This window comes from Anolis sagrei, chromosome 5, assembly GCF_037176765.1.
Source record: "Anolis sagrei isolate rAnoSag1 chromosome 5, rAnoSag1.mat, whole genome shotgun sequence".
In the NCBI taxonomy this organism is placed as follows: Eukaryota; Metazoa; Chordata; class Lepidosauria; order Squamata; family Dactyloidae; genus Anolis; species Anolis sagrei.
This window is the reverse complement of record NC_090025.1, coordinates 11,476,900-11,491,717: the sequence shown is the minus strand read 5'-3', so window position 1 is coordinate 11,491,717 and position 14,818 is coordinate 11,476,900.

Sequence of the window (14,818 nt, the reverse complement as noted above, 5' to 3'; positions counted from 1 at the left end):
CTTTTGGACTCTCGCTTGCTAAGGTGTTCCAGCTAGTGTCTCTGTAGATCTTAGAAAACTATGTCTAGATTTAAGTCGTTGACGTGCTGGCTGATACCCAAACAGGGGATAGTATGCTCATAGTATGCACATGACAAAACAAACTCATGCTTTTTATAAATGATTTTGTGTTTTATCTGCATTTCAGATCCTGATCTGAGCAAATGGTTGGACAAGATGGCCTCCAGAATATCTTCCAACTGGATTCAAATTTGTGATTTGTGCAATGCAGACTTCCTCCTATGGGTAAGAAAGTTACAATATATAGCTTTTGTTTGTACTGCCTGCTTGTAGTTGTGAAAGAAGGAAACAGCCTGCTAGATCACAAAATATTTTTATCTATTTTAGGCATGTATGCAATGCAAGTCTGGTGAGTTCTATTTGTAAGTAGCTCTCAGGTTCTTCACACTTGCAAGGAAAAAAAATCATGTGTGGCTATGCTTCATAGTCTTTGCACTCTGCACCCCTTTAAATCAACTGCCTTTGCTTTTGACATCATGATATTTGACCAGACACAATGAGAAGTGGGCTGGAGCATCAACAGAAGATTTCTATTAAGTGCATTCACCGAAACAGAGTAGATCAAAGCCAACTTGTTTACCAGGAATAGATGCAACTAGATTGTCAGCCTCTTGTCCTTTTCAAAACCATTTTTCTCTTCTTGCATTGGACAGTAGGGCTCTAGTGGCTCGTGCTTGTTTAGAAGAAGAGACATTAATGAAATTCTCAGAAGATGTGCATTACCGATGCCAGCACTTTCATATTACAAATGTAGGTGGGGATAATCCAATGTCCTTATTTGTCCTTCATGTGACAGCCCCGGAGTCTTTTCCATTGCACATAGAATGCCTTTGGGCAAAGAGCATTGGTTCATTTTATATGATATAGCATGTCCACTCCAGCTGCTGCAATTCAGGAGAATTAGATCATATTTTCCTAAGCCACAATGCCTTTTGCTTTTCAAGAGAACTTTAGCTTGGAAAGGATGCATTTGTCATAAAAGCTCATTATGTTCAAAATAAGTTGATGTGCTGTTCACATAAATGTGGATGGAGAAAAAGCAGCATTGATTTGATGAGTGCTAGTAGATTTCAACAGAAATATGATGGGACATTAGAACTTAAACTACAATCACAAAATTTAATCCCATCAAAAACAGATCCACAGATTTAATATTTGAATGCTGAATCAACATATGAATAAATCCAAATGATTCAATTGTGCTACTCTGATGAGGACTTGCAATTGGGATAGACCTTAATGTTGGATAATAGGGGAATGTGAAATTCCAGATGTCCTTTCAGATTTGGAAAATGTTGGCTATTTGAAGATATGAACCACTGAAATAAAATGCGGGAAGGACCCCTCTGAAGCCTTAACAAATCTAAATGTAAGACCCCAAAACTTTTGGAGAAATACAGAGAAAATTTGTTGATTCAGACGTTTTTCCCCAATGTGCATACACCATTGCCCCGGGGTGGGAGGGAGCCGGGTTTGCCATGATTGACAAGGGCAGCTTCATGCTATTTTTTCCTAGTCAGCTAATCAGAAGATGAAAGGTATTAACAACAACAACAAGAACAACAACCTGACCGGGGATTTTTTTTTCCAAAAAAGCAATCTTTCCATTGAGCTGATGGGGCTGAGCCACACTGGCTTTAATACAGAATGGCCAGTAGTTGTGAAAATAAATGCTTCACCTCCAGATTCAGGAAACTTTGGTAGAGAACTTCTTGAGGAATCAAAAAATTGTAGACCAGTATGTCTGCATCTGTGCTTGCCATAACCCATTGCAACATTGCACAAGATGCCTCCAAAATTGACTATATTTTTGGATGCTTCCCAAAGTTGGATTTCAAGTCAAAATTCCAAAGCAAAGCAAAAGGAAAGGGAAAAAATGGAAAGTCCCATGGCAATCAGTGACTCACAGATTGGCACATGAGTGGTGGATATGGATTCAGTTGTTCTACCTGAAGGTCTGAGGCAGTTGAGTAGTTCGGCAGCTGTACCCATGACTGAGCAGCCCTTCTTAGGATCCGCTCTGCTCACCCCACATGAGGAAGGCACTAGAAAAGATGCCCTAAACATAGTCTGCCTCTCTCGTACCTGATTCGACTGTTGTATCCAGAGAGATCAACACCCTGTGGCCAAAGAAGAAAAATGAACATCAGAACATGGAACGTACGGACACTGTTGGACAACACTGACAGTGAATGCCCCAAACGCAGGACTGCTATCATTGCAAGGGAGCTGGGACACTTTAACATTGTCATAGCAGCACTTCAGGAGACCCAGAGAGCAGGAGAGGGATAGCTGAAGGAAGAAAAGGGAGGCTACACCTTCTTCTGGAAGGGACTGAAGAATGCACGGAGTTGGCTTTGCTATCAGAAATGATCTGGTGAAGCACCTGACCGAAGCACCCACTGGCTTTAACAAATGACTCTCAACCCTCTAAATTAATCTTGCCAAAAACCAGCAGGCAACCATCATAAGTGCCAATGCACCAACAATAGATGCTGATTTTTCCATAGTGCTGTTGTTCTTTAGAAGCCAGCTTCTTTACATTGAACCAACTCAGATAAACAAGAATAAACATCTCACAGAAATTGGTAGTTTTTAAACTTTTTTTAGTTACCACACTTTCCCATCTGCTTTTTCTGGAGTATCAAGAAGGCAGCAGCAGAAGAAAATACCCTATACCTTATCTTCCCTATACATATAACAATGGAGGATGGTAATTTTGAGGTTGGCTGCAGGGCATTTGATCACTCTCACACATTAACTGCTACGACTGATATTGGGCTTTTCATTATACTCACTAGCTGGTGTCCTCCATGCATCAGATCTTGAACAATCAAAAATAATAGTTATGGAATCGTATCTAAATGGAGATGGGTGTAGATAAAGGAGAGGAAAAAAGAGAGCAGTAGCTCTGAGAACAAGGCCAACAGTGCAGTGATCCCTGACTCCTTGGGGCAACTTGCTACTCAAAAGGAGCTGTTACTGCCTTGCCAGTTTTGGAGTTAAATCATTGTCTTGGGATCTTGCAGTGCTATATAGACTGACAATAATAATGATACCCACAAAACTCATTCTCAACTGTTTGTCGATCTCTTCTGTTCCTATTGTCTATCTTCGAGTAATTTCTACTTAAGGTGTTCCTAAAGTGAAACTATTACAGCATTTTCTTAGCATGATTTCTTCAGAGTGTATGTGTGGCTTTGCCTTTGTCTAAGACAGAGAGAGTGTGACTTGTCTAAGATCACCTAATGGTTTTCCATGGATGAGTAGGCCATATCTCCAGACTGATAATCCAACAAACTTTGCTGACTTTCATCTGATAGAATCTCAATGCTGCCATGACCACTTGATCTCATTCTTCCCTGTAACTCTAGGGACTAGGTATGTCTGTCCTTGAATTATTCATATTCCTGTGGAGGAATAAAATGAATTCTCCCCACTGCAGGAGAAAATGAAGGTCTCTATGCAGTTCTCCCAAAATACATTTTCTAAAGACTTGGGGGGGGGGGGGGAGGGGTAATTCTTTTGCCATAAATGATTCTGTTTTCTGCACAAATATAACAAATTTTGTTTGTGTGTGCTGTAACAGTGTGTCCTGCTCAGTCATTGCTTTCTATCCAAAACACAGTTTCTTGTACAAAAGTATCACACATATGTTTGTGCAAAATGATTTCCCAAAAGACACTGCAAAGTACAAAACAGCCTGACTATTTTATTCTTCTCTTAGGAGTTTCTACAGTTGTCATGAAACCCAGCATTCAGCAGAGAGAAAAAAATACTGATGAATATTCTTTGCATCCCTACTAGGGAAACTGTCACAGGTGTCATAAATGGGGTTGAACTCTCCCCACCCCCTGCATACAGCTCAAAGCAGCAAAGGCACCATACCTGACTGACCTAAATCAAAGCAGTCTGCCTTTGTGCCGTGACACACAGAGATCATTGAAATTCTGCACCAGCTCACTGTGTTCGCCAGGAAAACCTGCTTGCTTTATTGCACTGAGCCACTCTACAGAATTTAAGCTCAGAAAGAGCCATGGTTTCTGCATAGCAAGCCAGGCAAGTAGATGAGAGTATACCCCCGAGTACCTTTCCATACCTAGGCTTTTATTCATGAACAAGGCTTTTGATCAAAGGGCGCCTTTGCTGGATCTTCAGCAAAATCCATATTCATGACAACTTCCAGCCGCAATACAAAACCACTTATGTTCTCTTGCCTACAAGGAGAGAATTATTGGTACCTAAGACCATCGGCACAATTGTGTGACTCTCTTGCTAGAAGAAAGCACTATACTTGGCACCTGTTCAGTGCATCTGTTGGGGAAACATTTTTGCCAGGGCCAAATGGCCTTAACCCTCAAATTGTTGCTGTTGTTGTTAATTGACATCAAGTTGAGTTCAAGTCATGGTGACTATGTGAATGAGGGACCTCCAAGTCGCACTGTCATAAACAGCTCTATTCCAATGCTGTGGACTCTAGGCTCTAGTTTACTTGATTGAGTCTATACACCTAAAATGCGGTCTTGCTCTTTTCCTGCTGCTATAAAGTACTACCCTATTATTCACAGACATCAGGTGTCACTCTGAATTGGGGATTGATTCCAAGAGTGTCATAACCTCCCACCTCTGGAATCTGAGAAATCCAACGCAGAAGATTTGGATTGTGGGGGGTGCTTGGCTTCAGATAACTGCCTCCTGAGAAGCTGGCTGATGAAGCAGCTCAGGGGTTCTTTCTTCGGCAGGAATGGACTGATACCCAAGCCACTTCCCTCTCATACCCATTAACAATCAGTGAAGAACAATGGAGAAACTTCATAGGAAACATCTGCTCAGTAGAAGACAACTGTTCAGCCTACATGACTGGTCATGCTCTTGGTATTCCTGTGATTCCTGACACTGATTTATTTGTTTTAACTGAAACAAGCTTGTTCACACGGAAAACAATAAACATTCAAGGAAAAAGAAACCAGGAAGAAGGAATTGAAGAAAAAATACAACTATACATGCAGCAGATGCTAAATCTAATCTAAAACTAAAACTAAAATACAGTACTAAAATGCACCTTCCAAGTCGCCCAGTTTCCTGTGTGCCCAGGGCGGAGTCTCTCATTGGGTATCAGCCATTGATTGAGGCTCTGGGTTTGAGCCTGCCACTTTTGGACTCTCGCTTGCTGAGGTGTTCCAGTGAGTGTATCTGTAGATCTTAGAAAACTATTTCTTGATTTAATGGATGAGGTACATCATAGTGATTTGCTGTAACTCCATGTATAATTAGGCATCATCAGGGTGGCAGTGTAACAATCCCAGTGACCTGGCCAGCAGCTGACACCTCCCCATCACACGTAGGGAAGTGTTGCCACATGGCTGAAGCCTGTAGAAGCCCCCTTGTTCCTTACGGAACATACGGAGGTATCCATGTTGGCGGTGGCAGTGTCCATCCATGCAGTTTCCCCATAGAGTGCCACTTGAGGTCATTCTATATCTTCTGATGGATGTTGTGGGATTCCATGTGTGAACTGGAGCAGAAGTGTCCCAGGACATTTATTTTGCCCGTGTAATAAGACTGATGACAGGATAAAAGGGTTCAATTCTCCATGTGGTCAAGGAAACCCACTGAGTGATGTTTGTTGACTTGCCCCAGAAATCATAAATCACCATAAATTAGAAATATCTTGAAGATACACAAAAAGTGAAAGAGAATACCAATCTCCACAATGATCAAAAACATATGTAGGAGGGATAAGATGGACTTATTTTGCATATGTAATAAAAGGATACCACCCATTGTGTTTGATTCACAATCCTATTAACATTTGAGGCACAAGCTTCCATTGCTTGGATCCAAAGATAGAAGACTCTTACAGCTAGACTGAATTTAGCATTCTCAAATCACCAAAAGAATTGAGAACAGAGCTGTGGAGCCTAAGGAAAAGAGGGATTCAAGAGCAGTGGTTTGGAGAAAAAGCCTGAGAAAATACATTTTGCCTAGGGTTAATGCCATTAAAGGGGAATGTGTTTGCTTATTAGATGTATAAATCAACAGCCCTAGAAGATCACGGCAATCATCTATAGAACAGCCTCTTCTAAGCATTATAGCATTCCTTCATTTTCTGGGAGAATGAGATTAAAGTTCTCACATCCAAAGGCATGTGGGAAAGAAATGGCCAATTCATTTATTTTATGGAAATGGATGGGACTATGATATTTTATATGTTGGAATTCATGTTTATGGTCATTTCACCATTGCAACAACTGAAAGGACCTTAAGAAGTCTACCTTAAATGCCAAGTAGCATCTCCACTTTGGTTTAGGATGAGCCAGATGGTAAATTAGATTTTACAAGGGTCCCTGAAGATAATTTTTGCTGTGCATTCAGTTTAAGGAAAATAGCTAGCGGTGTCACTGTTGCTCCATCACTTTCTACCAACATGAAAATGGCTGTAATGGGGGGTTGCCATACTGAAAAGGGGATTTTGGTCATTAACCAGTTGGAAGAGAATGCTGATCTCCACAATGGAAAAAAGTTAGGTTATGATAGTGTAACTAAAGTAACAGGATGTTGGCCAAATTCTGATTTCTAAAACAGTGTCTGTTTATATAAAATAATACACACAAATTGTATACAGATCTCAAAACTCTTATATCTTCTCTTTCATTGACACCTTTCCTGTTTGTGCATCAGTGGCCACTCTACAACCCAAATGGTCCAAACCGATAGACCTTTAGCTAGAAATGGAGTACAAGCATCTCTCTCTTTGTATGCGTTTATGCATGTGATACAAGATTTATATTTCTGGACTACAAAACCAGGCACAGCTTGGACATGAAATATAAGAGAGGAATGACATCTGTGGGTGAAGACTTCATAGATGTGCATTGCTCTAGCAAACAATGAATGATTAGGAAGTCCAATGCAGGATCTTACAAGAGTACAATTTCATATATAAGTAGAAGTTAACATATTTCCTGATATTATTGAATTACAGCTCTCAGCAGTCCGGGCGTGTATAGCCATTGCGAATGGTGAGGAATGCTAGAAACTCCAGCCAACAACATCTTCTTATATATATTCTACCTTTCATCCAAAAAGACTCTAAGAGTCACTAGAAATGCAGGTCGAGTATCCCTTGTCCAAAATAAGGATTAAGAAAAGGAAGTGTTTTGGTTTTTGGATTTTTTTGGATTTTGGAATACCTGGTTAATAGGTTAATTGCAAAACAAACAATAGTGCTGCTATATGCACGATTACTCAGAGATTACTACCAATCAGGGGCGGCTCAACCATTATGGAAAGTAAGCATTTGCAGTATAGTTGATTTTGCCCAGGGGCGCTCTTGAGGCGCTCTTGGGGGAAAATAGACCTTGACATATGCGAGTTGTAGTTACTGGAATGTATAGTTCACCTACAATCAAAGAGCATTCTGAACTCCACCAATGATGGAATTGAACTAAATATGGCACACATAACTTCCATGACGAACAGAAAATATATATCAGTGATTGGTTGGGGGGGGGGGGGAGGCAAAATACTGTTTGCTTACCATTGAAAATTACCTAGGGCCGCCTCTGCTACCAATACTTATCATGTTGTTACACCTGATTTCACAAGGAGCCCTTGGTGGCACAGTGGGTTAAATCCTTGTGCTGGCAGGACTGAAGACTGACAGGTTGCAGGTTCGAATTTGGGGAGAGTGCAGATGAGATCCGTCTTTCAGTTCCCTCTCCCCATGCGGGAACATGAGAGAAGCCTCCCACAAGGATGGTAAAACACCAAAAAAAACATCCTGGCATCTCCTGGGCAACAACCTTGCAGACGGCCAGTTCTCTCACACCAGAAGAGACTTGCAGTTTCTCAAGTTGCTCCTGATATGAAAGAATGAGACAAAAAAACCCCTGAATTCTCAAAGAGTAAAGATCTTGAATCCAAGTTATTGCAGTGGGCAATTTAGTAAGACTTTTGTTCATTCATTATATGCAACATACTGAAATATGCTTCATTTTTTTCTTTTCTTTCTTTTTTACTGTGTGTGTGTAGTAAAAAGATGGATGATGGAAATAAATGTGTTGAGCCGGCTGAATGGAATGTGTGTAGTAATTGAGTATGCTCATCATCCTAAAATAAATTTCCATTTCCTCGTTTCAATTATATTTTGTCAGGTACTGTATCTTAAAAATGTTATTTCTCAGTACCAGCAAGGCTCTTAGTAATAGCGTAGACAAAAGTTTGTGGTGTTTTGTGGTTGACCTTCAGGTGAACTCATGCCAACCCCAAAGACATCCCTAGATTTATAAAATGTTATATAGCATGACTTGATTCTCCCTTCATTCCTCCACCCCAAATTACTGTTCATATAGATTTGCGCATAACCTTAACAGTTGTCCCTTCTCCATCTATGTTTGTGGGAGCAATTAGTGTCATGTCTGAAAACGTACTTTTAGAGTCTGCATGGAACTGAAGTCAAACATATCAAGCAGAAGAAATGACTACAGAGTTAAGAGAAGAAGAGGGGGAAATCACAGTGATTAAAACTAATTGGACTTATTTTGAGTTCCTGAAAGAATTATGTATTGTATGCGAAAAACATATACTGTTTGCCATCAATCCCTGAAATAATGAGACCACACAACAATATGGGATTCACTATGGGCAATTTTTATTAGTGTTACCTATTTAACCTTCTGTGACCTGCAAAACATTTCTAAAAGGGGGTATGAACTAAGTGTGGACTAAGCCGAGGCAGTGGCCATCTAAGACTTTGTTGTTGGCTAACTTGGGCAAAACACCTGGGTCCCCAGTTGTAATAAACCGTACTGTTTCCAGGGTGAATGAACAGGGGAATGTAATGGAGAATTCTGACCCAACTCAGTAGGATTTCCTGCTCCAAGGCCATTTTCATTCACTCTCACCTCAGTCATTTAAACGATAGGTGAGGGTTTCTGTTCCTGGTCTACACTACAAAGGGGTGCCTTAGGTGTACAACAAAATGTAATTTCATCGCTATCTTCCATCACAGATTAGGGGCAAGCGTCCGCTTTGCCCCACTCCCCACCAAATCCACCAAAACAGCCATAATGCCCCTTTGCAGGTCGCAAAGGAATTGGTGGTTGCCTGCACCTGAGAGATGAATACCATCATCCCGGGTAAAAAATCCTATCTAAGATGTGTTATGTCCTGGTGGTGTATGCAAGAAAATTAACTAAATGTATATATTACACATACACATATCAACAAAACAGGACTGCCACATTCACATTAAGTAGAAACAACTGGTCTTGTCTTGAAATATAAAACGCAGTTTTCGTGTGAGTAAATGTCCTGTTCTTTATTCCATATGAGTAGACTCCAGTAGTCACATGAATTGACTCCAACTTACGACCGGTTTCAACTCGCAAGAGCCTTCATCAGGTGGTTGGGTTCAAATTATCACAAAAAGCTCAACTTTTGAGGTGAGCAATTCACTTAGTGTCTTCTGGAGGGGGTGGATCAGCTAGTCTTTGTTGAGCAATATATTCTCATCAAGAAGTTTTATTCGCCACACAAGAGAAGACCTGTTGTTTCTACTTAATGTGAATGTGGCAGTCCTGTTTTGTTGATATGTGTATGTGTAATATATACATTTAGTTAATTTGGTTGTTTTCATATTGCCACAATCAGTGGATTTTGGTCTCCACAGTGTCAGGGGAACCCATTTTTCTTTTCTGTGTATGCAAGAACCCATACTGTTGGCTAAGGCCTTGTGAATGGCCCTGATTACTCTCTTTCTGGCTCCGTCGAGCCTCTTGTCATCACTGCCACCTAGCCATTTTTGTCTTGGTATGATTCCAGAGCATACAATATGGATGAGAGGCCATGCCTCCTTAATTCTGTGGAAATCAGTCATGGCCTGAGGAAACAGAGCTCTACCTTTGAGTAGGCCCAAGTCATTACCACCTAGGTGGATTATTAAAATGTTGAGAGGGGGTTCTCCCCACGAATCCAACAGCAATGTGCACAAACCGGCCAAACAGAGACATCTTTGTTCCCTCCAATCAATGGTGGCTGTTGAGGCAAGAACCGGGTGCTGGTCAAAGACGCCGATAGGCTGAGAAAGGCAGTACACAAATACAGTAAATAAATAAATAAATAAATAAATAAAGGAACTTCTAGCCAATCAGATCCAAAGTCTTTCATTGGTTGAGAAACAGAGAGAAAAACTACAACTCTCGTCATACTCCAAGAGAAACTCAGAGACATTTCAATGCCCACCCCAAGCAAATGCTGCTTCTTTGGAGGAGTCGTCTAGGGAACTTTTCCAGAAGAAATGGATGCTGCTGACACTGCCAGGAAGGAAGAAAAGACACTGCAGTTAATCCTATCTTCTCTAGGAGCCCAAGTGGCAAAACCCTGCTTCAGGTATATTGCAGAGTTATCTTCATCCTCTCCAATAGCCAAAAAAATCCTGCTCTCTTGATTAGTTTTGGCCGCCTTTTCTGCTCCCCCCTCCCAATTCTGTTTTCTGGGCATATACAAAAAGAACCAATGAATGTTCAAACTGATCCAGGCCCAAGCCTAGTGGGAAATTACAGAGTGGTTTAAGTTGATCTTTTCCTCCTTTGCCTTTGCAGAGACTTTACCTCCTCCTCCCATGAAATATGAAGAAATTATGCAGATAGTTCTCAAATTGGCTTGTTGTGGAAACAAGGATTGGTGAGAAAGATTCAGTGCAGACACCCTTTTCCCATGATAACCCTTTGAGGAATGATTTTCCCTTCCTGGGGTTGATTTCTCTCACTTCCTATTGTCTCACCTGTTTGCAACTATGAGTAACTTGTAAGTTGGATGTTTGTAACTTGTGGACTGCTTGTATATAAATTTATGCTGATACAGAGAGCTGTTTGCTTGCAACTGTCAAAAATGTTTGTGGATTGCATTCTACATTGTAAGTGATTTCAAGGAGTAAGGGATTTAACATTCCACTCACAGACATGAATATCATACATTGGAAAAAAGCTTAAGTAAAATCACCACCAGCTCAAAAACTGGAGAATCTCCATGATTATGTAAAAGAGGGAATTTCATCATAGATATGGGACAAGCAACACCTGCAGACATTCTCCCTCCTACACAAACTTAAAGGTGTTGTTGTTGTTCATTCGTTCAGTCGTCTCCTACTCTTCGTGACCTCATGGACCAGCCCACGCCAGAGCTCCCTGTCGGCCGTCACCACCCCCAGCTCCTTCAAGGTCAGTCCAGTCACTTCAAGGATGCCATCCATCCATCTTGACCTTGGTCGGCTCCTCTTCCTTTTACCTTCCACTTTCCCCAGTATGATTGTCTTCTCTAAGCTTTCCTGTCTCCTCATGATGTGGCCAAAGTACTTCAACTTTGCCTTTACTATCCTTCCCTCCAATGAGCAGTCAGGCTTTATTTCCTGGAGGATGGACTGGTTGGATCTTCTCGCAGTCCAAGACACTCTCAGAACTTTCCTCCAACACCACAGTTCAAAAGCATCTATCTTCCTTTGCTCAGCCTTCCCTATGGTCCAGCTCTCACATCCGTAGGTTACTACAGGGAATACCATGACTTTGACTATGTAGATCTTTGTTGCCAGTGTAATGTCTCTACTCTTTACTATTTTATTGAGATTGGACAATACTCTCCTCCTAAGAAGTAAGCGTCTTCTGATTTCCTGGCCACAGTCTGCATCTGCAGTAATCTTTGCTCCTAGAAATACAAAGTCTGTCATGGCCTCCACATTTTCTATCTCCATTTTCCAGATGTCAATCATTCCTGTTGCCATAATCTTGGTTTTTTTTTATGTTTAGCTGCAACCTAAAGGTACAAGAGTCCTTTTCAATGTTTAGTTTGGCAACCATTAAGATGGGAGTTCAGTAATTTTTGTTGATTTATTTTTGAATATTAAATCAAATTTAGGCAAAAAGTAATGGACAAATTCTCTCAACGTCCACGTTATAACCCAAATGCCCTCTTAACAAGAAAACCCTGAGATAAGTTTGCCTTAGAATCATCATAACGACCTCATTAGATGGGCTTAAAATCAGTGGCAAGTGCCAATTCCTCTACATTTGCCCCATGGAGACTGTCGGCTCCCATTCCATGATGTAGAGCTACTTCTCACAGGGCTATGTGGTACAAATGGAGAGGAACTGCTGCATGTCGCCAGCACGGCAACATGGGAGGCTTCCCATATTGCAAAGGGATCAACAGGGTGAAGCTGGGCAGAGGATGCTTGCCCCATGGGGTGGGGTTTGGAGAAAGTTGGGTGATGCAGGGCATGGGACAACATGTTCCCCATGTCCCCTCTTGGGCACCACTGGATTAGCCAAGAACTGTGGCAATTCTGGTGTCCAATGTGATATGGTCAGAAGTCAACCACAAACCATACACAGATGCTAACCCTATATACATTGTTATTTAGAAGCACATTACATGGTAAGTAAACCATACAACTGGGATGTTCTGCAAAAATACAGGAACTATGAGTAGTGTGGCATATTTTGGAGGTGTCACTTTGTATTAAGCTAACCAACACACCAACGTGCCAAACATTGCTTAAGCAGAAAATAACTGTTGGAAAACAGCATATGTCTTTGCTTGACAGGCTGAGTGTAAACACAAATAGAAATTCCCATACTGGCGGAGAGAACTCCTACCAGCAAAGGCTGTATGCTTGACAAGATATTTAGCTGATCAATTATATGCAAAAGATCTGGCACATTCCTAGTTAACATGGCACGAGAGTCAAAAACCTACCCCCCTCCTCTCACGCTTTTGTTTCCTGACTGTCTGTTGCATCTGTCAGAAATGCTGCACAGTCCCATTAACTACCCAGAACCCGGGACTGCTTTCAAACACGGGAGCCATAAAAGATGCATAAGCCGTCTGCAGGGAGGGAATGATTCCCTCTGAGTCGTTCTGTCTCCTGCACTGTGTTTTCTACAGACCTCCACACATCTTCACATCAAGAGTACCAAAATCTTCACATAAAATGTGGTGGAATAACCGACCATCTTGCTTTCATTAAGCAACAAGTGTTTAGACACACTGACTAACGTTTGCCAAGTTGAAAAACTTGTGGCTTTATTCCTGTCCTCTTTGTTTGCAAAATGCATTTATCTGTGTACCATTTATACTCATATATATGTCTCAATGTCATGTATAAATCAAGGACATGTTTTGGGACTAAAATCATTGATTTTGATAGTATTTGTGGATAATTCAAGGGTTATAGCCGCTCTGAGTCCCCCCTCGGGGGTTGAGAAGGGCAGGGTAGAAATGTTATAAATAATAATTGTAAATAATAAATATTCCAGAGGAAGAGAAAAACACAAATGCAACTTCAGGATGACACTTGCCACCATCTCCCAGCCCAGGCATTCCAAAAGTCCAGAAGTGGCACCATGGCAGACAGGGTAGAGGGGATTGGTGCTTCTTTTGGGTTCTTCTGGGATAGACTGTGTAAAGAAGCGTTAATCCCACCGCTTGTCAACAAAAATGTAAAGAAGCAGCGCTAATCTCACTAGATGCCACCAAAAATTATGTGAGGAAGTATTAATCTTCTTTAATGCCGCCAATATTCTGTGAGGAACCTTCTTTTAAATATCAATTAAGCTGCCACCAATATGTTTAGAGACGCTGGATTATGTCTCTGTTTATCTTTAGTTGTGTTGTGAGGTGACTTTGGTAGTTTGGAATGCACCAAGCATAAAAACAATGGAGGAGGCAGGTTTGAAATACAAAGAGAACAAGATTTATTGTTAACAGAACGTAATTGTTGCAGTTTTGAGAATTTGAACTTGGCACAAGGCTTGATGTTACAAAATGGCTGGTTTGAGATACATGCTTCTGAAGATACAATTCTACAAACTTCTTCTTTAGTGAAGTGCTTATACTACTTCAGAGTTCCCTATTGTGAATGTCCACACTGTTTGCCCTATACTCGGAACAAACCACTGATCACCAGTCTTTCCTTACTGGCAATCCTGAAAACCCCCTCTGTTAGATTCTTTTAACCTAAGCAATCTAACAAGGTAACGCCTTCAGCTCTCTTGCTGAAGAAATATTCACAAATTCTAGGAACTACTGAATTCTCACAGCTTCACAACAGAGCCCTAACTGGCTCTCCTCTTCCCCGGGTCTCATCCACCGGACTAAACTACTTTCCCCAGAGTCCTTTCTTGACTCTGCTATTTCCCAGAGCCCTTAACTGGCTCTGCTCTTCTTCGGGTCTCATCCACCGAACTGGAGCTTAACTGCCACTTTCAAACCTTTTTCTCCTTAAGCTCCGCCCACCTCCTCTTCTGCCTTGTCTTGTCACCATGGCAACCTATCCCTCACAGCTAGGCCATGGCAATAAATGTAATACATAAATACAGATTCAACACAGTACATTAAACACTATAATAAACATTATAAATACAGTTTAAACACATTATAAATAACACTTTATAATGAACACATCTCTACAGACTGAGATCTTGCTTTTTATCATTCTATTAAGTGAAGGGGGTAGTACCTTTATATATAATAATAATAATTAAGGAATGTACCTACTGACATGTGAATAGGTTGCTTCACGTTTTTGGTGTTAATGATGCGTGACTGCATCTCTGTGTACGAACCCACACGATCTCTTCGATCATCTGGAGAGACCCTGCTCACACTCCCACCACCATCGCAAGCGCGATTGGTGGGGACGAGGGAGAGGGCCTTCTCGGTGGTGGCCCCTCGACTCTGGAACTCACTCCCCAGGAATATT